The sequence below is a fragment of the Phocoena phocoena genome, chromosome 12 (genome assembly GCF_963924675.1).
Source record: "Phocoena phocoena chromosome 12, mPhoPho1.1, whole genome shotgun sequence".
Classification (NCBI taxonomy): Eukaryota; Metazoa; Chordata; class Mammalia; order Artiodactyla; family Phocoenidae; genus Phocoena; species Phocoena phocoena.
The window spans coordinates 45,340,402-45,368,332 of NC_089230.1; the positions used below are offsets into that span (position 1 = coordinate 45,340,402).

At 37.7% G+C, this 27,931-nt stretch overlaps 1 protein-coding gene across 1 annotated transcript in view; it reads left to right on the forward strand.

Moving 5' to 3' along the window:
* HS3ST5 (heparan sulfate-glucosamine 3-sulfotransferase 5) overlaps positions 1-27,931 on the forward strand; it is a 171,667-nt gene that overhangs the window by 50,217 nt on the left and 93,519 nt on the right. The window contains exon 2 of the mRNA XM_065889083.1: positions 11,933-12,042. The gene's annotated coding sequence lies outside the window, so the exon portion shown is untranslated. The remainder of the gene's footprint in view (positions 1-11,932; positions 12,043-27,931) is intronic.

A 27,931-nucleotide genomic window follows, 5' to 3' on the forward strand; every position in this document is an offset into this window, starting at 1 on the left:
TCTCCTAGACACAATTCTGCAGTAACAGTGTAGCAAAATAGGCTGTTCTTTTGTTGCTTTGGAAATATACCTTATTTTCTTTTATTATTTTGAGGCAACCTGAGTTCATGTATATACAGTACAAAATCAAAACAGCTAAGAGAAGCACTGATATCAGCTGCCTATTGTTGTATGCTTAAATAAAAGAAAGGAAAAAGTAAGAGTAAATGTTTTGGCAAAACTTCAATGAATATGCAATTGTGGTAAATAACCTCTAGAACAATGCTGAATGCAAATTGGACTTATTCCAATTTTTTTTCATGTTTAAACAAAGTTTAGGGTTTCTTTTTTTCTTCCCATATAAATGCATAAATGCATCAGTTTTGCCCAGATACAGAAAACTATTCTTATTTCAGTAAATTTCCTTCTTTTGGTTTATCATATGGATCATGGAAAAGCATGATTTTACAGAGTCTGTTGCTTTTAAAGCACATTTATAAATTAAGAATGTCAAATAAATACAGCCTTTCAAACAGCAAATAAGCTTTACCAAGAGAGATTCTTCTTTTATAACTAGAACACTTCTCACAGGAATAAGGCCTTTGTTAGTAAAATAAATTCTAGAAATGAATTTCAGAGTAAAGACCTCAGTGTTTGTTTTTATTCTTGTGAAACCAATAAAGTGCTGACGAAGAGTGCTATAATATGCCACCATAGTTTAGAAATAAGGTACATTTAAGAGTGGTCTTTATTGCCTTTTGAGGGTTGGATATTGCTGCCCTTAGCTGCGCTACCATAGAATATGCTGCTTTACAAAACAGCAGCTGGGGTGGTTAGATCCATTTGAGCCCCACCTGAATATTATACACACTGTTTAAAAATGTCAAACCTTAAAAAAAAAAAAGTCAAACCTTTAGAAATATTGGAGTGTTTATAATACTGTGTCATTATGTTCCCATAGGCTTAAGTCTGAAATACACTGAACTTAAAAAAATAAAAGGATACGTTTTTCCATTTCTTTTTATACCATTTTATTTCCTATAAAATTGCAAACCCATGCAAAAGGCTTACTTCAAGTGTTATTCTTTTAGATGATAAATTTAAACATTATTTTGATACATACTTCCTTGAATCTGAATGTTAAAATCTGTAATACTTCACATTCAAACTACATTCCGGTTCTGAGGACAGAAGGGGGAATGGAGTAGGAAAATATACCAAAACTTTCAAGCCCTGGTGAAAGGCCTCCTTGGTTGTGAGGGAAATGCAGATGTGCACAGGTGACTGAAACAAGAAATGGGAAGGGAGTTTGTCACTAAATCACAGAGCAGAAGAGGCTTTAGAGCAGGATTCTCAGCTCTGGATGCACAATAGAATCCTCGTGGAGCACAGCAGTCCCTAAGAGTGACTAGCATGTGTGTTAAGACCACAGAACAGAATTGGTATGTAGGACATACAAATAGATTTATAGCCCAGAGCCTTTCTCTGTGCTTTTTTAAAAACCTATACATGTTCAACGATTATACCTTTCTTTGTTTCGGGGGGGTGGCGTGGGGTGGGGACATAGATGTTTTATCACTTTACCCTGCGTGTGCATCCAGTAAATGCTTTGCTGCCTATTGGACTGCATTGCCAGTTGCAGCCCTGTAGCATTTAGTTGAGTGATGTCTACCCCTATGAGGAGGAGGCGAGTGTGTATATATAACACTCTGTGTGAATGCAAGACTCTTGTGAAAAGCAAGACTAGTTCTTTCAGAAATGTTCTCTCGGTTCTGATTAAAAATAAAAACAAAAACTCTTAAGTTTCCGCAAATGCTACAAGTGTCTTCTTCTTGCAACATATCCATTTATATTTTCAACAGCATTTGTTGGTCTTTCCTGAAAAAGTTCTTCACTCAAGGACCGCATTGCAGCCATAGATCATTTACGTATAATTTGGTAGATGGTAAACATTTGAAATTACTGTGGCAGGTATTTTCACATTGTTTCTGCTGATCTGATTTAAAAAAAAAAAAGCAGAGAGCCAGAAAACAGTGTGAAGAATTGAAATTCCTCAGAATCAATTTGAAGCACCCTTTTGAAATGAGAATTGCTATAAAGAAGCATTTTGGAATGAGGTGATGATGGGGTGAACAGTCTTTGAGATGAAAATACAGTTCAGTAAAGCAAATGTATTTGTTTGATGGGGACTATATACACTGTGTTTTAATTTATTCATCATTATTATTGTTTTTGAGATTATTTTCAGCCACCACCCACATAATGGCCCCAGGAAGCCCAGAAGAGAGCCAGTAGAAACTCTATGTGTGTTTCTGGTGAACTATTTCAATATATTTCTAAGAATAAGAATTTACTAAAGAGATGAAGAAATACTGTAAGACTAAGAAAATACAGAGAAAGAATCTCTTATACATAATGGACCATCAGTTCCAGGATTAATCTATAAAACCAGTGGCTGCTGTGTTAAGTAATTTATGTGGGAATAAAAATTATTTTTATATTACTTTTGCTGTGGACGATAACATTCCATAAGCTCATCACATTTTTAATCTTAACTTAAAGAGAGTTCTGCTATGGCAATTTTTAAAAGAAGAGCTCCACTGATCTCTTTCCAGGTAGCTCCTTCGCTTCCTTCTGTGTCCTTCCCCTCATACCCACCCTCCCCAGCCCAACTTCACCCACCCTCCCCCTTAGCCAAAGGCATTTGTGAAATATGGAAGCAGTTATGTCATGCTGTTGTTTTGAGTATTCTTAATAAATGGCCCCTGTATTTCAGAAGTGGTCTGAGGAGGTGAGCTAATATAATTCCACTTTGATTACTTGTTTGCATATCAGATGCAAGGAACTCTGAACCAATTCCCTGAATTTGTCATAATCATAATTTAGTTATCCACAGCTGCTTCATTAGATTTAAGGTCTTTCAAGAGTATATAGATTGGGCAGATTGGTTCAAGATGGCAGAGTAGAAGGACATGCTCTCACTCCCTCTTTCAAGAACACCAGAATCACAACTAACTGCTGAACAATCATCAACAGAAAGACACTGGAACGCACCAAAACACTACCCCACATGCAAAGACAAAGGAGAAGCCACAATGACACAGTAGGAGGGGCGCTATCACAGCAAAATCAAATCCCATAACTGCTGGGTGGGTGACTCACAAACTGACGAACACTTATACCACAGAAGTCCACCCACTGGAGTGAAGGTTCTGAGCCACACGTCAGGCTTCCCAACCTGGGGACCTGGCAAAGGGAGGAGGAATTCCTGGAGAATCAGACTTTGAAGGCTAGTGGGATTTGATTGCAGGACTTCGGCAGGACTGGGGGAAACAGAGACTCCATTCTTGGAGGGCACACACAAAGTAGTGTGCACATCAGGACCCAGGGGAAGGAGCAGTGACCCCATAGGAGACTGAAACAGACCTACCTGCTGGTGTTGGAGTGTCTTCTGCGGAGGCGGGGGGCATCTGTGGCTCACCAAGGGACAAGGACACTGGCAGCAGAAGTTCTGGGAAGTACTCCTTGGTGTGAGCCCTCCCAGAGTCCACCATTAGCCTCATCAAAGAGCCCAGGTGTAGGCTCCAGTGTTGGGTTGCCGCAGGCCAAACAACCAACAAGGCGGGAACCAGAAAACTATAAGACACTGATGTAAGATAATTAAAGATGATACCAACAGATGGAGACATATACCATGTTCTTGGATTGGAAGAATCAATATTTTGAAAATGATTCTACTACCCAAAGCAATCTACAGATTCAATGCAATCCCTATCAAATTACCAATGGCATTTTTTACGGAACTAGAACAAAAAAACTTAAAATTTGTATGGAGACACAAAAGACCCCGAATAGCCAAAGCAGTCTGGAGGGAAAAAAAAGGAGCTGGAGGAATCAGACTCCCTGACTTCAGACTATACTACAAAGCTACAGTAATGAAGACAATATGGTACTGGCACAAAAACATAAACATAGATCAATGGAACAAGAGAGAAAGCCCAGAGTTAAACCCACGCACCTATAGTCAACTAATCTATGACAAAGCAGGCAAGGATATACAATGGAGAAAATACAGTCTCTTCAATAAGTGGTGCTGGGAAAGCTGGACAGCTACATTTAAAAGAATGAAATTAGAACACTCCCTAACACCATACACAAAAATAGACTCAAAATGGATTAGAGACCTAAATGTAAGACCGGGCACTATAAAACTCTTAGAGGAAAACATAGGAAGAACACTCTTTGACATAAATCACAGCAAGATCTTTTTTGATCCACCTCCTAGAGTATTGTAAATAAAAACAAAAATAAACAAATGGGACCTAATGAAACTTAAAAGCTTTTGTACAGCAAAGGAAACCATAAACAAGATGAAAAGACAACCCTCAGAATGGGAGAAAATATTTGCAAATGAATCATCAAAGGATTAATCTCCAAAATATATAAACAGCTCATGCAGCTCAATATTAAAAAAACAAACAACCCAGTCCAAAAATGGGCAGAAGACCTAAATAGACATTTCTCCAAAGAAGACATACAGGTGGCCAAGAAGCACATGAAAAGCTGCTCAGCATCACTAATTATTAGAGAAATGCAAATCAAAACTACAGTGAGGTATCACCTCACCTCAGTTAGAGTGGGCATCATCAGAAAATCTACAAACAGCAAATGGTGGAGAGGGTGTGGAGAAAAGGGAACCCTCTTGCACTGTTGGTGGGAACGTAAATTGATACAGCCACTATGGAGAACAGTATGGAGGTTCCTTAAAGAACTAAAAATAGAATTACCATGTGACCCAGCAATCCCACTACTGGGCATATTCCCAGAGAAAACCATAATTCAAAAAGACACATGCCCCCCAATGTTCATTGCAGCACTATTTATAATAGCCAGGTCATGGAAGCAACCTAAATGCCCATCGACAGACGAATTGATAACGAAGATATGGCACATATATACAATGGAATATAACTCAGCCATAAAAAGGAATGAAATTGGGTCATTTGTAGAGACGTGGATGGATCTAGAGACTGTCATTCAGAGTGAAGTAAGCCAGAAAGAGAAAAACAAATATCGTATATTAACGCATATATGTGGAACCTAGAAAATGGTACAGATGAATCGGTTTGCAGGGCAGAAATATAGACACAGATGTAGAGAACAAACGTATGGACACCAAGGGGAGAAAGCGGCGGGGGGTGGGGGCTGTGGTGTGATGAATTGGTTGATTGGGATTGACATGTATAAACTAACATGTATAAAATAGATAACTAATAAGAAAAAAAGAGTATATAGATTATTACAGCTCTTGGTTATCTGATAACAATATTCATAAGATGCCCTCTTCTCCAACTCCACTTCCCTACTCACTGATGGGTATTGATCTCAAATTTTCTTTTTTTTTTTTTTCCAGTTGTAGCATCTCCCTAAACGTTATCAGATTATACTAACAGAGAGATAGTAAAGCAAGACCTTCAGCTCTTTCAGATATTATACATTAATCTCCATAAATATTTTCTCCCCCTTTTCAATCTACCCTCGTTTTACCATTTGAAGTCTGTATCTTAAACTCAAATCCAAGAATGGCATTTCAATGGCATTTCAATTATCCACGTTGCACTTTCTTTATAGAGAAAGGTGGTATGAGAAAGCTCTTGAACTAAAATGTGAAACTTATTCCAGCTAAATCAACTAATCAAATGGGAGCAATAACATTAACACTGCCGACTCAAATAAGTTAATATATTTGGTAAAAGTGGTTATATTTAATAGTTTGTATTGTCACCAAAAGGAAAAAAAGTCATTGGTTATATATGAACTTTTCACTCAAATGATTCACTAACCTGCTTAACAGAGTGTTCGAGAGCATCGAGAATATTCCAAGCACCTGTCTAAGAAGTAGATATTTAACAGTAAATAAGATAAACATGGTCTTAGCCTTCATGGAGCTTACAGTCAGCAAATAAAGAGACAATGGCATCACTATATGACAGGGAATTGGATTGGAGAGAACAGGGTTTTACAGGCTCTAGAGAAAGGACACCTAGAGAGAGGACTGTCAGAGAGATCTTCCTGAGGGAAGTGACATCCAAGCTGAGATTGAAAAGAAGAGGAGAAATTAGCCAAGTGATCTAGGCAGAGGAGCAAGAACCTGACGTAATCAAGGAATTGGAAGAAGGTCTGGGTGAATGAGTGAGCAAGGGCAGCGTGGAGTGGAGACAGATGAGGCTGGAGAGCAGCCAGAACCCTGTCCTGCAGGGTCATAGTCAGGGACACAGGATTGGAAGCAGTTTGTTGACTGGAGGTACCTGTGGGTGTCCAAGTGAGGTTCCAATAGGCAGAGCCTGCACTGCCAAAAAATGAGGGATGGTTTGGTTTCGAAATTTGTAATTTAGTAGGTAACTTGTAAGTATAATGAAGAAGCAGTTAAATTTCTTGAGATTTCCTGGCTAGTTTTCTAGAAAATTCTTTGACTTATCTCCTGCTGCTTATTTATATTTCACTGCATGCTGTATCTGTAGCTCTGTTTCTCAACAAATTCAGAATTCTATGCTTAAAACGTATTTTATTGATGAATTGAAGTTTCCTATTCTAATTACTCATCTTCAATGTCTCTTTCTTCAACCAGAAATTTATATAATTAAAATGTTGTGTCCTGCCATGAAGAAGTACAAAAATAGGAAATATAAGAGTCTATAGTATTACACTGAGAGTCGATTCTGTGGTAGTTTAATTCTCCATGCTTGTCAAAAGTTGTTAAAACATTGCTTGCCTTTTTTGAATATAAAATGTGGGCATACATGTACTAATATATCAAAAAATGACACTTTGTCAAAGAGGGCTTTCGTGGGAAAATGTTCTGAATAAAATGTTTTCTTTCTAAAAGAACCCAACCTGTTTAACATTCCAAAGCAAACACAAAAGCGCACAAAATGCCTGAACTTACTGCCAGTCACAACAGTCAGTTTCATTTACTCTGTAATACTTTTTTCTTATATACCAAAAGCTGTTCCTCCAAAAGAACTATCAGTTTTATTCCATTATAACTCTGGTTTGAAGTAAAATAAAAGTAGCTCTGACCCTCCTCAAAATGGATTCTTTTCAGACTTACTAGCACTTCTAATAGTATGAAGATGATATGATTGGCTATGTCTGCCGTTAGACTCAATGTAATTATATGTGAAGCAACAATTCCCTTATCTATTAGGAACACTTGCTGCGGCTAACTGCATTTCACTGTCTGGCAGATGAAATGCTGAATTAAAATCTCAAACTAGTTTTTCAAGTTTTTTTTTTCCCCAGTCATTTAAAAACCTTTTAGCCTAGGGGAAGATGGTAGCCAGAAAAGAATGGAAAACAGATGGTATTTAAAGGCCTGAGCAAGATGAACAAAGCAGATGTACCTTCCTGGTTCTCAAATAGTCCCTCTCCATTGTGATTACTTTGAGACAGTTACAATCCTTTGGACTTTCTGAGGATGTTTGGAGTTAAGATAATGGTTGATAGTTGAAATGATAAATGGTAAATCAATACATAATTGGCTTTGATCACAATCTCATATTGTCTTATCTAAACAGGAGGGATATTAGTATATGTTACCTACATTCTTTGCAGAGAATGAGCCTAAGTCTAGCTCTTGAGAAATAATATCTTGTTCATTGTTTAGGGAACCAGGGAGAAGGACTGAAAGAAACAGAAGCAGATGGCATTTGAGGTAATTGAGGTACAGTATAGCTTGAAGGCATCCTGGAATGCCACATAATAGTACTAGTGTGAAAAGAGGTGAAATATGCTACACAGCTTCACTTGATGTGTAAGCTGAGTCAGATTTTATGTTCTGAATTAAAATTCCTAAAGGGTCGGGGCCAGGGGTGGAGAAGGGTGCAGATGGTTTGAGCTAATGTTAGAGAATGGTAGAAACATTCCCCCAACTATAAGCATTCATTGGAGAGTAGAAGGCCCAGGTTTTAATGAAATATTAAATTCTGCATATATTGGTATGAAAAGATATTAATATTGGGAAGAACAGATTTTAGTTACTAATAGGCCAGCCAAATGTGTTACCTTCACCTTTTAATTAAGATATATATATATATATATATATATATATATATATATTATGTTGTCTGTTTAAATAGAAGTTAAAATCAGAATGTATTAGACTGACACAAAGGAAGTTTTGTTACACTGATTGTTACACACTTATGAATCATCTGCTAAAAACAGTGGCTCCTCCTAAATGTATTAAGGCCAAAATTAATTTATATTTAGATCCCTTTAAAGTTTAAATAATCATATCCTGTCTATAGACTATTTTTGCCTATGAGGTTAAAGTATATGTCACATGTATAAAGGAAACATCAAAGGCATATCAATATTTGATTCTACTACATGTTAGCCATGCCAGAGACCTTGCAGTCATACCTAATATAAACAGCTCACTGTGGGTTCACAACTGAAACAAACAAAAGATACAAACTGATCGTGATTTATTTTAATATTAAAACCTTACAGCACTTTTTAAGCTATTTTATAAATTAATTTCAAAATGGATGAGGCAGTAACATTGAGGTTTAGCTAATTATGTTTAAATTAAATATAAGCATTTAATATAACCATTTTAATTAAATACAAGACTCGGGCAACTAATCATTAAAAGTGGAATTGGTAACTTGAGATTTATCACTCTGAAACCACTTGTACCACATATCTAATGAGTTCTTTCCTCTACTTCAATGGAAGATAAAATGTATCTCCCCAAAGTGGCCGCTAATAAAAGATAACCCTTTCTTGTGTCATGGTTGTCAATTTGACATTGAACCAGAGCAAAAATGTCTACTTGCATACACAACTGTAGTTACTATTTGCTAAACCATTTTCAACTTGACTTATATTTTAGTTCTATAAGTGCCTAAGAAAACCCCTAATAATTGTAATAGCATTTATTACTGCAAAAGAAAATGGATATATTTTGGTTGAAATTTTTTATGATTTTTATAGAGGAGACTCTGAGGAAGAAGAAATCTAAATAATTTTGTGATTTAATTTTTTTAATTAAAATGATGTATTGCAATTTCAATTGCAGTTGAATTTGAGGAATAACACTGAATAGCTTCATTTTATAAATATACTTCAAACTTTATATTTGTAAGAATATACAAATGTGTTGCTATATTCAAATTTGTATATAAAAATGTGTATTTATTTAAAGAAATCATTGGCTTTTTCTTATGTTTCAGTCTTTATTTTTTTTATTAAATTATAGTTGATTTATAATATATTAGTTTCAGTTATACAACATAGTGATTCAATATTTTTTAGATTATACTCCATTTAAAGTTATTATAAAATATTGGCTATATTCTCTTTGCTATAATATATTCTTGTATCTTATTTATTTTATACATCGTAATTTGTACCTCTTAATCTCCTACCCCTATCTTGTCCTTCTTCCCACTAGTAACCATTAGTTTATTCTCTATATCTGTGAGTCTGTGTCTGTTTTGTTATATTCATTCATTTGTTCTATATTTTAGATTTCACGTATAAGTGATATCATGTCTTTCTCTGACTTATTTCACTAAGCATAATGCCATCCAGGTCCATCCATGGTGTTGCAAATGGCAAATTTTCATTCTTTTTTATGGTTGAGTAATATTCCTGTGTGTGTATGTATACCACACCTTCTTTATCCATTCATCCGCTTATGGGACACTTAGGTTGCTTTCATATCTTGGCTACTGTAAATAATGCTGCTATAAACATTAAGGTGCATATATCTTTTGGAATTAGTGTTTTTGTTTCTTCAGATATATGTCCAGGAATGGAATTGCTAGTTCTAGGTTTAGTTTTTTGAGGAACCTCCATACTGTTTTCCATAATGACTACACCAGTTTACATTCCACCAACAGTTTACTAGGGTTCCCTTTTCTCCACATTGGCTAGTTCCTGTACTACAATGTAACTATCATTTAGCACATTTACCCTGACACATTGTAAGTGCTTAATAAATGTTTGTAAATTGAGTGAATAAATATGTTGATATATTTTATAAAACGTCTTTTAAAAGATTCTGTTTTAAAACCATTTATTGCGATATCTTACCTTCTACTTTAAGCTGCTCTATTAGAATAGCTGATAAAGCTGAAGTGCATCTACTTACGTCTTTGAAGGCAGTGTGTTTTTCTATTATCTATTGCTTTTCTGTGTTCTGGAAGTAGAACAAATATTAAGAATCTAAAAGAGAGCAGGGCCTCTGCTGGCTGAGAGAGTGTGATTTAAAGGCAAGTTAGCTTGTTTTGTTCCTTGTACTAAGTATCTGCAATTACTGATTGTCACATTTTTCTTCTGGTGTAAAAACTGAACTAATTGAAGGTACTACCCTTAGGGGACGAATTCTACAGTGTAATGAATGTTGAGTGCCCTCTTGAGTTTAGCATGTTAATTATTCATAATTATAATGATTTCTGTTTATTTGGGAACTTTAGAAATAATTCTGGTTTATCAAAACAAATTGAGAAACAAAGTAGTTGAGGCTTTGTTTTGTTTTATTTTATATCGAGGTCTCAGCAGGTGTATGAACATGCCAAGAAGTTCTCTGAGCAATGGAGCCAGTTTTCTGGCTAATAAGTGGATACTATTGATGTGTGCCATGTCCTGAAATAACTGAATGAACTTTACTCATTCTCTGGTTTCTCTAAAACTATTTGGGCAATATTGGGGTGGTGAGGACAAGGATTCAAATGGAAGAACTGGAAATAATGAATGAAAGCATGTTAATCAGAGAAGAAATACAATAGATTTGGTAGCTAGCTATTAGTCAAGTACATATAAAATTTTAAACGTTTTCCTTTTCTTGAAAGAGGTGTGTGTGTGTGCGTGTGTGTGTAGCTTTGCACTCTAAATATATTTGCATCCAGTGGACCCAAGTGAAAGATGGACATTCTAGCTATTTGGGACTGAATAATCTTTTCTTTTTTTTTTTTTTTTTTTTTGCGGTATGCGGGCCTCTCACTCTTGTGGCCTCTCCCCTTGCGGAGCACAGGCTCCGGACGCGCAGGCTCAGCGGCCATGGCTCACGGGCCCAGCCACTCCGCGGCATGTGGGATCTTCCCGGACCGGGGTACGAACCCGTTTCCCCTGCATTGACAGGCGGACTCTCAGCCACTGCGCCACCAGGGAAGCCCTGGACTGAGTAATCTTTATGTCTACTATTATCAAATACATATTAGTGTTAATGATGTATTAGGACTAGGCTCCTACAGTCTATTTAGACTTCATACACATTCTTAATAATAGCCTGAAATGACAATGAAATATTACTTTTTAAAAAGGAGTTTGTCATTGCAAATCTGTTACGTTGAAAATTTTTTTCATTTTCCCATCAATTTCTTTTTTCATCTTTCCAATACCACACTTTTTGTTTTAGAGCCATACATGTACTCTGCAGCTAGAGAATTACTCAGGTCTCCTAGTAATCTATATTCAACTTAGGAAGAAGCAGCAATTGCTTAATATATTCAAGGAGTAGCAAAGGTAAGAATGATTGATGAATAATCATCATATGGTTGTAGAAAGGCCAGTATATAGCATTTTTCAGAAGAGTACATTGAACCACTCTCAACCTAAAATACTCAGCAACCAGATCAGCAACAAGAACATTACGTGAAAGTACATGTGGGTAGCCCCCAATTTACAAGTCCATCTCTGATCAAAGGGAATTAGCAATTACATATTCCAGGGTTAGGCTCAAATGTGAGCTCTGTCCTTCATCAACAAATTGTTTAATAAAAAGACTGGAAGTACTTTAAAAAAAAAAAAAAGAAAGAAATGTTCTGATCATACCTAATATGCTTCTTCAAACACAAATTTTTAACCACAGATACTGAGGAGTGGAGAGAAAAAAAAAAAAAGACTAATGGGAAGATCACTTTGTCTCTGTCTCTACCCCCAGGTGCTAACAGAGCAGGGAACAAGCCAAAAGGACAGCAGATGCGGAGAGGCCATGGAGCATCCACCAACCAGATAATCATCGCTGGAATAACTGGAGGTGTCTGGATGTAGGTATGTGTACCAAAGACTTCTGTGTGTTCCTGCAATCCATCATCTAGCTTTCCCATTCATGTTATACACCTGCCGTCTCATCAGTCTTTTGGAAGCCCTACTTGGCAGGACTTGGAGGCATGCACATATGCACACAGCCACTCAGAAATGAAGGGCAGCTCTCCAGCAGGAGGTCCTCTCTCCTCTGTGGGCTTTTAAAACATTATACAGAATGACTTTAAACTGCCACCTGGGGCTTCCCTGGTGGCGCAGTGATTGAGAGTCCGCCTGCTGATGCAGGGGACACGGGTTCGTGCCCCGGTCCGGGAAGATCCCACATGCCGCGGAGCGGGTGGGCCCATGAGCCATGGCCGCTGAGCTTGCACGTCCGGAGCCTGTGCTCCACAACGGGAAAGGCCACGTACTGCAAAAAAAAAGAACTGATTCTGTAATCTCAGCGTTCCCATATAGAAACATTTCCCAGTGGCACTTAATCTTGTTTCCTGAACACAGAAGGCCTTTGTCTTTGCTGTCCCACTATCTGAAATAACTTTCCCAAATCCTCTCTGCTGGTTTTAGTTCTGTTTTCCTCCAAGACCTAAGTCAGGTTTCACGTACATGACAACATCTTGTTGATTCCCTATCCCAGTTCATTCCTTCCTTTCAAATGTGTGTAGGGCTTGTAGTCATACCTCTCCTCTGGCATTTGACAACTTCTATCATGTATGGTTGTTTCTCTCTTCATGCATCTATCCTGTGTCCTCAGTGTAGCTGTTTATTTCTGAAGAGGCAGGATCTGTTGCATTTTTGTATCAGAGTCCAGGACCAGGGGAAATGGGCTTGAAAAGAGCTACCATGATGGAGCGAGGCAACAAAGGGGTGTGGTCAAGAACACAGACTCTAGAGCAGGGCTACCTGAGTTTGAGCTGCTGCCCAGCCAACTACTAGCTGTGTGACCTTGGCAAGGTTTTTTTAAAAACTTTCTATGGGGCTTCCCTGGTGGCACAGTGGTTATGAATCTGCCTGCCAATGCAGGGGACACGGGTTTGATCCCTGGCCCGGGAAGCTCCCACATGCCGCAGAGCAACTAAGCCTGCGTGCCACAACTACTGAAGCCACAACTACTGAAGGCCTAGAGCCCGTGCTCCACAACAAGAGAAGCCACAGCAATGAGAAGCCCACGCACCGCAACGAAGAGTAGGCCCCGCTCACCACAACCAGAGAAAAGCCCGTGAGCAGCAATAAAGACCCAACGCAGCCAAAAATAAAATAAATAAATTACTAAAAAAAAAACCCACAACAACTTTCTATGTCTTCATCTTCTCATCTCCAAAATAGGAATAATACATAATAATATGTCTAATACATATCAACCACTCAAAAATCATTACTTATTTGTTACTGTATATACAATAATAGTTCATCCATTTAATTTCTCAATAATACTAGAAGATAGATGGCATAATTCCTATTCTAAAAACTGGAACCCTGTGACCCTGAGCAGTCAGGTTACTGCCTAAGATTGAGAGAAGAGACAGAATGAGAACCAAAGTGTCTGATCCTAAACCCTGGGCTGTTTCACTCCCCACGCTGTCTTACACAGGTGCCTAGCGACTAGTTCATATTGATAATAATGAAATTTATTCTTCTCTTTTCTTATGGTTTAAACCAAATTTGACTCAACAAGTATTTCTAGTCCCAGGCACTGAAGGAGAAAGATGAAGAAAATACAAGATGGCTATTCCTACCCTAGGATGTTTTACAATCTAGGTGATTCAAGTAATGAAACAAAGCAGAAATATCTAACACATTTTTTAACCTCTTGTCTCTAGGTTCCTTATGAGACTGGCTCTTCCATGGTCCCTCCCTCACCCCATGTAATAATGTAGGTTGGACACAGTGTCATTGTTTACAAAGATAACACTTTGGGGTTTGGTGGAATGTGCTACTTAAGAGTAAACTATAAAATTTATGAGTTTTAAAATTGTTTTATTTTATTTGAAATTATTTTGGAGAATTTACAAAGAGCTCTATTAAACTTGGCAGACTAGCCCCTCTTGGAATCTCTCTATTTTGTAGGAAATTATCAGCAGTCTTGTTCTTCTCACTGCCAAAATTCCTCGGCTACTGCTACTTCATTTGTGCTGTAGCACTTAGCTCTGTGTTGGGATGTAGTAGATGATTGATAAATCCTTGATTAAGTTGAATTTTGTCACCCTACTAATACTTAAATATGCTCTGCTCTCCTGGCCTACCACTGAATTACAGAGTAACTTCAGAAGTCTCTGTGGACCTAGAGGAACTACCTTATGTGAAGCATACCCAAGAGAGAGGAGTGGAAGAACTAACATGTTTGAACACTTACCTTATTCTAGGTTTTTTACCCTGCATACAGCATTTTATTTAATTCTCAAAGTAACTCCATGGAATAGGTATTATTATATCCCCTTTACCAACAAGGAAGCTAAAATTCAGAGAGTTTAACGGACATATTATAAAAATCACAAAACTGGTGAGAAAGAATTTCCAACACAAGTCTAATCAACCAAGCAAATGATGCAGTAGTAATGGCGGTGAAGTGAGGGCTCGATTCAGAGTTATGAGGCAGGGACTACGTTTTGACACTAACTACAAGTGACTCAGACACATCATAGAACCTCTTCATGCCTCAGTTTCCTCATCTCACATGACATTGTCAGGAGAATCAAAATATTTTATTTGTAAGATGGCTTTGAAATTATCATTAACATTACAAACATATAGTCACAGGCCTGGTAAATATAAATACTGAAACATTGGAGAAATCCCCAAATGGTTTGAAATTCCTAGTGGGCCATGGGGAGAAGGTGGAAGCATTGAAAGGAAGCAAAGACCAAACATGAAGAAACACCATGCCTGTGTAGGGACTCTGGGAGCAGATCTAGAAAAGATGGCTCTAGTACCAATGCTGACCCAATGCTGTTCAGTTACCAGTTACCACGTGACAGTTATCATGTCCTTCAATGTTGGGTATAATAGCCATAATCACTAAACCAAGGACTAGACACAGGACAAAAACATTGGAAATCAGGACTGTTGCATATGGAACCAGATACCTTGTATAAGGAATGGTTGTGTGGCAAGCTTCTCATTCGGAGGATTAAGAGTAATACTGTCCTTAAATACCTGGTTCAAAAATATGTACCCAGCTCCCAAAGTACCTAAAACAGCGGTCCCCAACCTTTTTGGCACCAGGGACCGGTTTCGTGGAACACAAGTTTTCCATGGACCGTGCCGTGGCGGGGGGATGGTTTCAGGATGATTCAAGTGCATTACATTTACTGTGCACTTTATTTCTATTATTATTACATTGTAATATATAATGAAATAATTATGCAACTCACCACACTGCAGAATCAGTGGGAGCCCTGAGCTTGTTTTCTTGTAACTGGATCATCCCATCTGGGGGTGATGGGAGATAGTGACACCCAAAGTGTTTTGCTTATGTCCAGTCTACTCTGTAATCTCGTTCTGGTTGCTGTCACTGCAGAAAACCCTGCTTCACAAAGACAGGATGTTGGAAATGGAAGCAGGCATTTCAGTGCTTTTGTGGCAATCTTAGGATATTCTGCCTTGACTATTTTTTTTTAACATCTTTATTGGAGTATAATTGCTTTACAGTGATATGTTAGTTTCTGCTTTATAACAAAGTGAATCAGTTATACATATACATATGTTCCCATATCTCCTCCCTCTTGCGTCTCCCTCCCTCCCACCCACCCTATCCCACCTCTAGGTGGTCACAAATTACCGAGCTGATCTCCCTGTGCTATGCGGCTGCTTCCCACTAGCTATTTTACGTTTGGTAGTGTATATATGTCCATTCCACTCTCTCACTTTGTCACAGCTTACCCTTCCCCCTCCCCATATCCTCAAGTCCATTCTCTAGTAGGTCTGTGTCTTTATTCTAGTTTCTTCATGACCTTTTTTTTTTTCTTAGATTCCATATATATGTGTTAGCATACGGTATTTGTTTTTCTCTTTCTGACTTACTTCCCTCTGTATGACAGACCCTAGGTCCATCCACCTCACTACAAATAACTCAATTTTGTTTCTTTTCATGGCTGAGTAATATTCCATTGTATATATGTACCACATCTGCCTTGACTTTAATCCAGAATGTGTGGAGATTTGAAGTTGTCTCAAACATACTTTTAAGGCCGCCGTCATTTGTGATCTCAAGAAGTTGATCCACTTCTAGCACAAAGTCAATTCACCTGGCTTATTCACAAATGGGTCGCGGATCCATTCCTTCCCAATTTGGGAGTCTTTTGTGGTTGGGAAGTAATGCTCAGACTCTTTTGAAAGCTGAAATAGGTGATCATGCACCAGCTAGGAGAAAGAAGTCCCTGGCTCAGTCTTTTTCAAAATCTTTGCTAATGTTTACAACATGTCAAAAATCCCAATGTTCACTCATCGCCCCCATAATTCCAGTTTGGCTTTGAATGCAGCCACTTTATCTGCTGACTTGAACACAGTTGGCATTCTCCCCTGAAGTGACAGATTGAGTTCGTTGAGCAGGTTGAATATGTAACACAAGTAAGCAAGTTTTGCGACCCGTTCCGTGTCACTGAAATGTGCTGCCAGTGGTGACTGTTTTTCTGAAAGGAATCTCTGCAGCGGCTCTCGTAACTCAGAAACTCTGACCAGTGATCTGCCTTTAGAAAGCCATCTCACTTCTGTGTATAAGAGAAGACGTGTGTGCTCTGCGTCCATCTCCTCACAGAGCTGTGCAAACAGACGTGAGTTAAGGGCACGTACTTTAATGTGGTTGATAATTTTAATCACCTCCTGCAAAAAGTTGTTAAGTTCAGGTGACATTTTTTAGCTAGCCAGCATTTCTCTATGGATGACACAGTGCATAGACTCACATTCAGAAACGACCTCTTTGACCCGAGTAGTGAAACCAGAAAGCTGTCCAGTCATGGCAGCCGCTCCATCCACGCATATACCAACACAAAATGACCAATTCAGTTTTCCTGATATGTAATCATTCAAAGACTTGAATAGTTCTGCAGCTGTGGTGTTGGTTGGCAACAAAAGTGCACATAACATATCCTCATGCACATCCTTCTGAAAAAAATATGGCACAAAAACAAGCATTGTTGCCCTGCTGTCAACATCGGTAGACTCGTCGACCTGGATTGCGTACCATGGTGACTCATTAATCCTCTCTAACAATTGTGCCTCAATATCCTCTGCTATTTCATCAATTCGTCTAGTTATGGTGCTAGCCGAAAGAGGAACATGTGCCACCTTTTGAACAGCATCCTCTCCCAAAAGTTCACAACAAATGTCCTTAGCGGCAGGCAGGATCAACTCTTCACCAATAGTAAAGGGCTTCTTAGCTTTAGCAATGCAGTTAGCCACTAAGAATGATGCTCTCAGTACAGACACATTTGATGAAATGGTGGCCTTCAATAATTGCTTCTGTTCTTTGTGTTCACTTTTTTTTCTTTTGAAAAACTCCAAAGTCTTGTCTTTTAATGCAGGGTGCTTGGTCTCCATGTGGCGAAAAAGTTTTGAAGGTTTCATGGCTTCATTGGATAGCCGGTTGCCACATATTATACAAAGCGGGCTTGGAGAATGTGAATCACCTCTTGCAATGAACGTGTAATTTAAGTAGGACTCTTGGTATTTTCTTTTAAATGCAGCTTTCTTTTTGTTGGCAGTCTTAAAGTCTTCTGCTGTCTCATCATTGGGTCTTCCCCCTTTTCAAAGAAGCTCTCCAGTGGTGTTTGTTTTTTACTCTTTTTGGCTAGGGTTAGCTTGTGGGCTTACCAAACTGACTGAGACAAGTGCGCAGTGCGGGAAAGAGGCACAGATGGAAGTGGTAAATAAAATAATGGGCGGGCCACGCGTGGACTAAAATAAGTGTCAGATTCTGACTTAAAGCCTGCCACCAGATGCAGCTGTACAATTTAAGTACATCAACTCATTTGCCACTATAAAGCCTGCCACCAGATGCAGCTTCATTGTCACTTGCCACTCACTGATAGGGTTTTGATATGTCTGCAAGCAGTTGATTTATTATGGTCTCTGTGAAGTCAGACCTCTCTGCTAATGATAGTCTGTATTTGCAGCCGCTCCCCAGCGCTAGCATCACCGCCTCAGCTCCATCTCAGATCACCAGGCATTAGAGTCTCATAAGGAGCGCGCAACCTAGATCCCTCGCATGCGCAGTTCACGGTAGGGTTCGTGCTCCTGAGACTCCAATGCCACCGCTGACCTGACAGGAGGCGGAGCTCAGGTGGTAATGCGAGCGATGGGGAGTGACTGTAAATACAGATGAAGCTTTGCTCGCTGGCCCACTGCTCACCTCCTGCTGTGCGGCCCGGTTCCTAACGGGCCACGGACCGGTACTGGCCTGTGGCCCAGGGTTTGGGGACCCCTGACCTAAAACATCCTACAGGCCTCAGTGGGATCCAGCCTGCTGCTTCTTGAAACAATCTCTTCAAAAGTTTTTCAGAGGAATTAATGGCACTCAGGTTGTACCTGATGTCTGGTTTTGACCTTGTAGATGTTGAAGAGAAGTCAGTGTATTTGATGAGTTATTAAGCATGTGCTTCAGTTATTATGATAATAAAAACAGCTCAGTCTTAAAAAACTGTAAGGTGCTTTCCATTTCTGAGCATTTAATTGCATTCCTACTGAGTTTAGACAATAAATCATTAATCTCAGCATATGACCTAATGCATTTAGATTTAAGAAAATTACCCACATTTTTTCTACTCTTTTGTTTACATGCAAAGTTCCAGAAACCACCTACCAGATTTTTTTAAATTGTATTTTAACCTGAATGAGAACAAGTAACCTATCTGATACTTAGAACAGTATTCAAGAAGTAAAAGAGAAATTAAGAAACCACTTTGGTAAGTGTCTTTTGTGAAAGCCTGCCTAGAAGAGGCTTCCAAGATTACTGCTGATATGGAAAAGCTATCATCAATTGCTCAGTTTCATCTGGCCAATTTCAGCTGTCAAGTATTCCTAAAACTATAGGCCTATGACAGTAACACATTTAACTTTTTTGAAGTAGCCTCCCTAATATTTTCAGTTTAGCATTATTGTTAATTATTAAGCATCTTGATGGTAGAAAGGGTTGCAAAGATAATGATTTCAATAATATAGCAACAAATGGCTAATTTGGGGAATATATTTAGGGTCTTGTCCTAAGTTACAGAAGTATTTTGTAAACTGTAAGTCACTATCTGAATATTATTTATAAGAATAATTTTTATAATACCAAATTATGTTTTTCTGAAAAGTACTGGAATATAACAGAGAAAAATGTTTCTATCTCCATTACTTAAAAAATATTCACACACATGTGTTCCTCAACACATAGTAGGATGGTACCCATCTCAGAGGAGACTCATGTGAATTATATTATCTGACATTCATAGAGGGCCTGCTCTATGCTGGACACTTTAAAATACGTATCTCTCAGTCTTCAGGATGTCCCTGCAAGGAGATTTTTTTTCCCCCATATATCTTTATACAATTGGAGTTCAGAGAGGTTAATAAAGAGATTAGTAAACTAGTAAATGATAGCACCACAATTCAAGCCCTAATCTTTTAGACTCCTGTACTCATGCTCTTTAACTATTACGGAAGCCACTTACCTCCATAACAGATAGGAGGTAATGAGTCAAAAATAAAAATTCTGAAAACAAAACAATAGCTACCATTTATTAATGTGCTGGGCCGTGTACTGGGCTAGGTGCCCTAGAGGCTTTAAATTCATTATCCTAATAACCAGCTCAGAAGAGTTTAATCATCTCAGGTTTTTCAAATTAAGTGGATGTTCTTTTGAAGTTTTTTTTTATTGAAATATAGTTGATGTTCAATGTTGTATTAATTTCAAGCTTACTATGTAGTGATTTGACATGTGCATATATTATGTAATGATCTTCATAATAAGTCTAGTAACCATCTGTCCCCAAAATTATCATAAGATTATTGACCACATTGCTTATGCAGTATATTACATCCCCATGGCTTATTTATTTTATAACTGGAGGTTTGTACCTTTTAATCCCCTTCACCTATTTCACCCACCTCCATCCCCTTCCACTCTGGCAACCCTGTTTCTTCTGTGTATCTAAAAGTCTGTTTTCATTTTGTTTTGTTGTGTTTGTTTGTTTTGTTTTTTAGATTCCGCATATAAGTGAAATCTTATGGTGATTGTCTTTCTCTGCCTGGCTCATTTTATTTAGCATAATACCCTGTAGGTCCATTCATGTTATCGCAAATGGCAAGATTTCTTTCTTTAATTGCTGAGTAATATTCCATTTTGTGTGTGTGTGTGTGTGTACAACATCTTCTTTATCCATTCATCACTGATGGACACTTAAGTTGCTTCCATATCTTGCCTTTGCAAATAATGCTGCCATGCATATTGGCGTACATATGTCTTTTCAACTTAGTGTTTCTGTTTTCTTCAGGTAAATATCCAGAAGTGAAATTGCTGGATTGTATGGCAGTTCTGTTTTTAATTTTTTGAGGAACCTCCATACTGTTTTCCATAGTGGCTGCACCAATTTACATTCCCACCAACTGTGCACAAAGGTTCCCTTTTCTCCACATCCTCGTCAACACTTATTATTTGTTGTCTTTTTGGTAATAGCCATTCTGACAGGTGTGAGGTGATATCTCAATGGTTTTAATTTGCATTTCCCTGATGTTTAGTGATATTGGCCGTCTTTTCATGTGTCTGTTGGTCATCTGTATGTCTTCTTTGGAAAAATGTCTATTTGTGTTCTCTGCCCAATTTTTAATTGGGTTGTTGTTTTTTTGATGTTGTGTTGTATGCGTTCTTTGTATATTTTGGATATTAACCTCTTAACAGATATATCATTTGCAAATATCTTCTCCCATTCAGTAGGCTATCTTTCATTTTGTTGATAGTTTCCTTCATTGTGTGAAAGGTTTTTAGTTTGATGTAGTCTCATTTGTTTATTTTTGCTTTTGTTGCCCTTACCTGAGGAAAAAAAAAAAATCAAAAAAAAAATATTTCTAAGACCAAGTATCACAGTGTATTGCCTATGTTTTCTTCTAGGAGTTTTATGGTTTCAGGTCTTACATTTAAGTTTTTAATCTATTTTGAGTTTATTTTTGTATATGGTGTGAGAAAGTCCTCCAGTTTGATTCTTTTGCATGCAGCCATTCAGTTTTCCCAGCACCATTTATTGAAGAGGCTGTCTTTTCCCCATTGTTTGTTCTTGCCTCCTTTGTCACAGATTGATTGACCATAGAAGTACGGATTCATTTCTGGGCTCTCAATTCTGTTCCATTGAGCTATGCAGCTGTTTTTGTGCTAGTACCACACTGTTTTGATTACTGTAGCTTTGTAGTATGGTTTCAAATTAAGGCACATGATACCTCCAGCTTTTTTTCAATATTGCGTTGACTATTTGGAGTCTTTTGTGTTTCAATGCAAAATTTAGGATTATTTGTTGTTGTTCTGTGAAAAATGCCCTTAGTACTTCAATAGGGATTGCATTTAATCTATAGATTGCCTTGGGGAATATGGCCATTTTAACAATATCAATTCTTCCAGTCCATAAGCATGGTAACTTTCTATTTGTGTCATCTTGCAACTTCTTTGATCATTGTATTATAGTTTTCAGAGTACAAGTCTTATACCTCTTTGGTTAGATTTATTCGTAGATATTTCATGCTTTTTGATGTAATTGTAAGTGGGATTTTTTTCTTAATTTCCCTTTCTGATAGTTCATTTTTAATGTGTATAAATGCAACAGATTTCTGTATATTAATTTTGTACCTTACTGAATTCATTTATTAGTTCTAATAGTTTTTTGGTGGCATCTTTTAAGATTTTCTATATATAGTATTATGTCATCTGCAAACAGTGACAGTTTGACTTCTTCCTTTCCAATTTGGACTCCTTTTATTTCAAATGAATTGGATATTAATATTCTCATCTGCCTTGTGAGAAATTTAAGGTTCAAGGCATTGAGTTACTAACTCAAGATGGCACCCCTGGTAAGTAGCAGAACTGAGTTGCCAACTCCGGTCTTGCCAAGTTCCAAAATTCATAATCTTTCTACAGACTATTATAAGCTAAAATATAATATATGTCTGATTTATATTTTAGGTTGTGTAGTACTACATCATTATCTTTTTTCTCTGAATTTATTCTCAGAGTGATTTTAGTTTTGTTTAGAAATTACTGAGCTTTCTGTTAGTAAGAAACTTCCAGAAAATTAGCACTAATTCAATGAATATGCACTAGTCTCTGTTTCTTCTAATAGTGCTCATGTTTACATTAAAGTCAGAGTTAACATTAACTATCTAATGTGCCCAGGTTATACTTTATAATCTAGAATTTCACTAAGAACTTAAGAATTGAAACATGTACTAAATTTAGGAAAACTGTCTCATTTACATAAATTGCTGTGCTGGAATACTACAAGTTACAAACACAACTGGATAGCTTTCATCCTAATCTTACAAGAAGCCTAGAGCAGCATTGTGCATTCACCAATTAAACAAATATCTATTGATTGCCAACTATTTTTAGAAGTGTGTGCTAGGGAGATTGGCAGATAATAAGAACTCAAACACCCTTGCCCTCAAAGACCTTTACAAACTAATTAGGGAGAAAAGACATGATAACTATTAAGCAACAAAGACTGAGTTAAGTAATATTGCAACAGTGAAATAAATCATGTTAAACACCAAAAAATGGACGCTTCAATTTCATGGCTGTAGGTGCTGACTATGGGTTGAAGTGGGAAAAAAAGCCTTTCCGAAGGAAGGCAACTGGCTAGGCAGAGAGGATGGATGGCACTGGCCGGGCCGGTGTTTGTGGTGGAGGTGCCCAGGCAGCAAGTACATTTATTATCCTGAAGGTTTGTGCAGGGGAACTGGAAAAGATAAGATTGGAAAAGGAGGTCAGGCCAGATAGCAAAAGGCTTCGATTCTAGCTGAAGACTCTGGCCTTTGGCCTCGGGGTGATGGGGAGTCATTGAAAAATTTTGAGCAGGGGAATGACATAATTAAAATAGTGCTTTAAAAAAGATTAATTTGGCAGGGAGGATGGTTTGGTGGAAAGAGAACAAGAGCAAAGAAACTACTGCAATAATTTCGGTCTAAGGTGATGACGTTCTGGACAGAGTAACAATGGGACTAGAAGGAAAGAAATAAATGCAAGAGAGCATGCAAAGAAAGACATAAAAGAAGGTGATGACTAGATACGGGAGAGAGAGGCACAAAATAGATTAACTTTAAATTCTGTTTAGGACTTCTGTAGTTTATAAAAGTGGATAGAGTTCACTGGATGTTATATACAGTAATCATGGTCTGAGATGTCATTAGATTCAAGGAAGATCTTGCTTTTACTCAATGTAGCATTACTTTTAGCAAAATCTACAGTGATGTCCTGCTTTCCAAGAGATAGTAGATGATATTGTAAAAATGCCTGAGAGAATAATTCTAACTGTATATCATAGTAGTAATAGTAATAATAATAATAACAACCATAGTTACAGAATGGTAGCAAAATTAGACGAGTAAAGAAAATTTAGCAAAACACTGATATTTAATTTACCTCCAGAATTCCAATTTATTAGTTTAGCTGTTGTATTTTCTACCAAACTGACTTCTAAAACAGTAATTGAATGTCTAGAGTACATTATTTTCACACATTATTGATATGATCCTCTAGTAATTTGGGGTTTATTTGGTGCCTTCCCCCAAGGATTATTTCCATTGTCTTCAAGATGTCTTTGTATAATAATTATTTTACTTATAGATGGAAAAATTAAGCCATAGAGAAAGTGAATTCAAATGATTTATCCAAGGTGGTGTGAGAGCAGAAGAATATATCTTTCCTATGGATCCAGTGGACTACATAGATAAAATAAAACTAGAAAGACATCAATATTCTTTTCAGTTGTTTAGGTTTAATAAAAATACCCAGTGCCAGGCAAATACAACCTTCTTCCCTAGAACGAACACACACACACACACACACACACTCTCTCTCTCTCTCTCTCTCTCTCTCCATTGCATTACTATGAGAGATATATATATATATCAGTTACTTCAAAAAGCAAGTGTCATTTTAATATTACTTAGATGCTGTTTTTAGTGCATCAAGTAAGACATATTGTGTCTTCTAATATTAATTCATTCCCCACTTAGCATTGTTAAGAATATTTATGTTCTAGTATAGAACAAAACATATTGTTATCCATTTTCCCCAGCTTTGATATAAAAGCATTCTTCAGTTGTTTTCTAGGGACGAATGTTGTCAAAGTTTGACAGTAATTTATGTTGTCAGTCCATTACGTTGATTTTATGGCAGCCAACACAACTATTGTCCATTTATGAGAAACCCGAGGACCACTCTAGGTCTCGGCAAAGGCCGTTTGATACCTGCCCTCTCATATGGCTGACCTTGAGGGGAGCTGAGTTTGGTAATTTATGGCAAACGCTATCTAGGAAGACCTATTTACAAGATTCACTGTCATTTAGTTCTAAATGATCATTGCCGAGTCCAGAGACAATCTGAGCTCCTGACAGAGCAATCCCATAAAAAATATTGCCTACCCACCCAGGTGTCCTTTCCAATTATCTGGAGTAGAAATTAATACTTTTAAAAGCTGCTAGTTTTTGAAGGGTTATTACAATTTATTCCAGCTGTTTCTTTTGCACATTATGATGAATTAGTTTATTACACCATCATTTTCCATGTCAGCTTTTTAGAAGATTGAACCATAATGTTGAAACATTAGTGTGAATGGCAAACATACTATTTTACAGTTGAGTAATATATTTCTTTGAGAAAAATGTGCTCAGTTTTTAATAACAGGTAATTTTATGTTTATGTTCCCTAATGCTGTTGTCAGGTATTATTTATTTCTGTTTGGTAAGAAGTAGAGAACTTTCTCTTAAAATGTTAATGGTGGTTTAGACATATTTTTAGAGTCATAGTAAGAATATATGACTTAAAAGTAGAAAATATAAATTGTAAGTGTTTTTCCCTGAAAGCTCATATTTTCTAAGGTTTTCTTGACACCAATTTAACATATGATTAATTCCAGGGAGAGTAGTACTTCTGTCTTAATTTTTTCTCTAAAGTTAGTGGACAGGAAGGTGGATTTTTTATTCGTTTTTCTAAGGTTCTAACAAGTTTCAAGTTTTTCTTTAATAAAAAAACTTTTTTATCCTAAATGATTTGTTGCTTCATAAATCATTTAGTGATGTTCTATCATTTACAGGTACTTTGTAAATAATATTAATTAGCACTTTAATAGAGATTTATTTTTTTCAGTCATTGTTCTCTATTATTGTCTACTAAAATTGTAAAGAAGTATAGTTAATTTGCTATTTACCAGATATTAAAAAATACTCATTTTACCTCTGTGTGGCAAAGATTGATTAGATGTATTCTAAAGAGTACTCAGTGTTCTATATTTTTATTCACATACCAAATATTTTTTGGGTGCCTGTTACGCGCCAGGTATTGTAAACTGTGTGGAGTTGGGACAGAGCCATAGCAACATTTTAGAAATTTATTCTTTTTATTTCTGTTACAATTATTTTTATCCCTACGATTTTGAAAAAATACAAATCCACCAAATTCTGAATCCTGAGTAAACTGAGCATGTAAACAAATTCAGTAACACTTTGGAAGCTTTACATTTGCTACCTCCAATCCCACAAATGCTTGCCAAAGGAAATAGCGTTTTTTGCTTTCTCATCAAACACATTTGTTTCTTTAGCAAACGTTTTCAATATTGAAGTATTTATTTTTGTTGATATGACTGAAACAAATGTTAGTTTTAGCAGAATTACGATTCACAACATTCTGTAAATTTTTCCGATTGTGCCAGAGGATTTCTTGATAACGTATAGTCTGATAATGGGAGTGCCAAAGTTTCTTTTTTCGGGGGGTGGATTTTTACTGAAGTATGGTATACATACAGGGAAAATGCACACATAATAGGTATACAGCTCAATGCATGGTCACAAAGCGAGCAGATCTGTGTAAGCAGTGCTCAAATCAAGAGACAAAAATCACCAGCATTCCAGCAAACATCCCTGTCTCCTAACAGCTACCACCTCCCACCCTCACCCCAGTAAACATTCTTCTGATTTGTGGCATCTTAGATTACATTAGGTTCTTTTTGGTTTTGTTTGTTTTTTGTTTGGTTGGTTTTTTTTTTTTCGGTACGCGGGCCTCTCACTGTTGTGGCCTCTCCTGTTGTGGAGCACAGGCTCCGGACGCGCAGGCTCAGTGGCCATGACTCACGGGCCCAGCCGCTCCGCGGCATGTGGGATCTTCTCGGACCGGGACACAAACCCGTGTCCCCTGCATCGGCCAGCGGACTCCCAACCACTGCGCCACCAGGGAAACCCTAGGTTCTTTTTTGAACTTTATACAAATAAAATCATGATAAAAGTATGACATCTTTTCCTCAACGTAATGTTTTCGAGATTCAGCTACATGGTTGTATGTAGTTGTACTTTATTGTCATTGCCACATGGTGTATTTCTGCATTTAAATATACCATATATTGGGCTTCCCTGGTGGCACAGTGGTTGGGAGTCCGCTGGCCGATGCAGGGGACACGGGTTCGTGCCCTGGTCCGGGAAGGACCCACATGCTGCGGAGCGGCTGGGCCCGTGAGCCATGGCCGCTGAGCCTGCGCGTCCGGAGCCTGTGCTCCGCAACGGGAGAGGCCACAACAGTGAGAGGCCCGCATACCGCAAAAAAAAAAAAGAGTGAGGGGGAGGTATCAGCAGTCTGGATTCAGGTCTCAGCAGTGAAAACAGGGAGAAGAGAAGAGGATGGATAAAAAATATCTCACTTGGAAATCTAGGATGGCACCCACAGTCCTAGCACAAATAATGGAATGGACAGTCATAGATATCACTGAAGGAAAGAAAACAGGAGGTGGAGATGGAAGATGTATATATTCCAGCTTTGGTGCTTGAAGGCTCGTTGAGTTTGAAGTGCCTGTGTTATCTAAGTGCAGAAGACCAGTAAGAGCTAAATAAATAGCTTTGAGTTTAGGAGAGAAATCTTAGCTGAAGATGTAAATAACACGGTGATTGCAGCAGCCGTGAACACCAGACAGGTTGCTTAAGCAGAGTTTAGAGTGAGAAGATAGAGGCTTAGAACAGAGCCCTGAGGTAAAGCCATATTTCAGATATAGATGGAATAAGAGGGGCCTCAAAGGACACTGAGAAGGAACAGCCACAGACGTGGTAGGAAAATGTAGAGCATGGTTATCGTGATGGCCAATGGGATAAAATGTTTTTAGAAGAAGAGAATGAATGGCTGGTGGTGGCAGATGCTGCCAAGGTATGAAATAAGCTGGATACTGAGACGTGTAACCACCAGATTTGGCAACAAGAAGATCTGTGGAAACTTTGCTAGGAAGTGACTGGCTTTGAGCAAGTCGAGGTACAAATAATAAATGGAAACATAACTAAGATTTGATGGAATTTCAGGTAAATGTGATGGCTAAATAGCACGTTACAGAACTATATTAGTAAGGTCATTACTCTGAGATCTGTTAAATACATATTTTAAAACTTAAATACAACAACTACAAAATATTTACCACTTCGATCATGTTTTCTTTTTCCATAATGGGTGTTCATCACTGATTTAACATATACCTTTGAATCATAAAAACGTTCTTTAGAAGAATATGAATTTTATGTCTTAATCTGATTATTAGTAACTCGCCTCCTGAAACTCAGCTGAGAATTCTGAAGAAACAGGAATGGGGTGAGGGAGAATGTTCCTTTTAGAGAAACTCCTTTTGGAGATTTTTTTGTTAATGTTGCAAAGAATAGAATGTGGAAGCAAAGCATGGAGGAATTCCAGCTG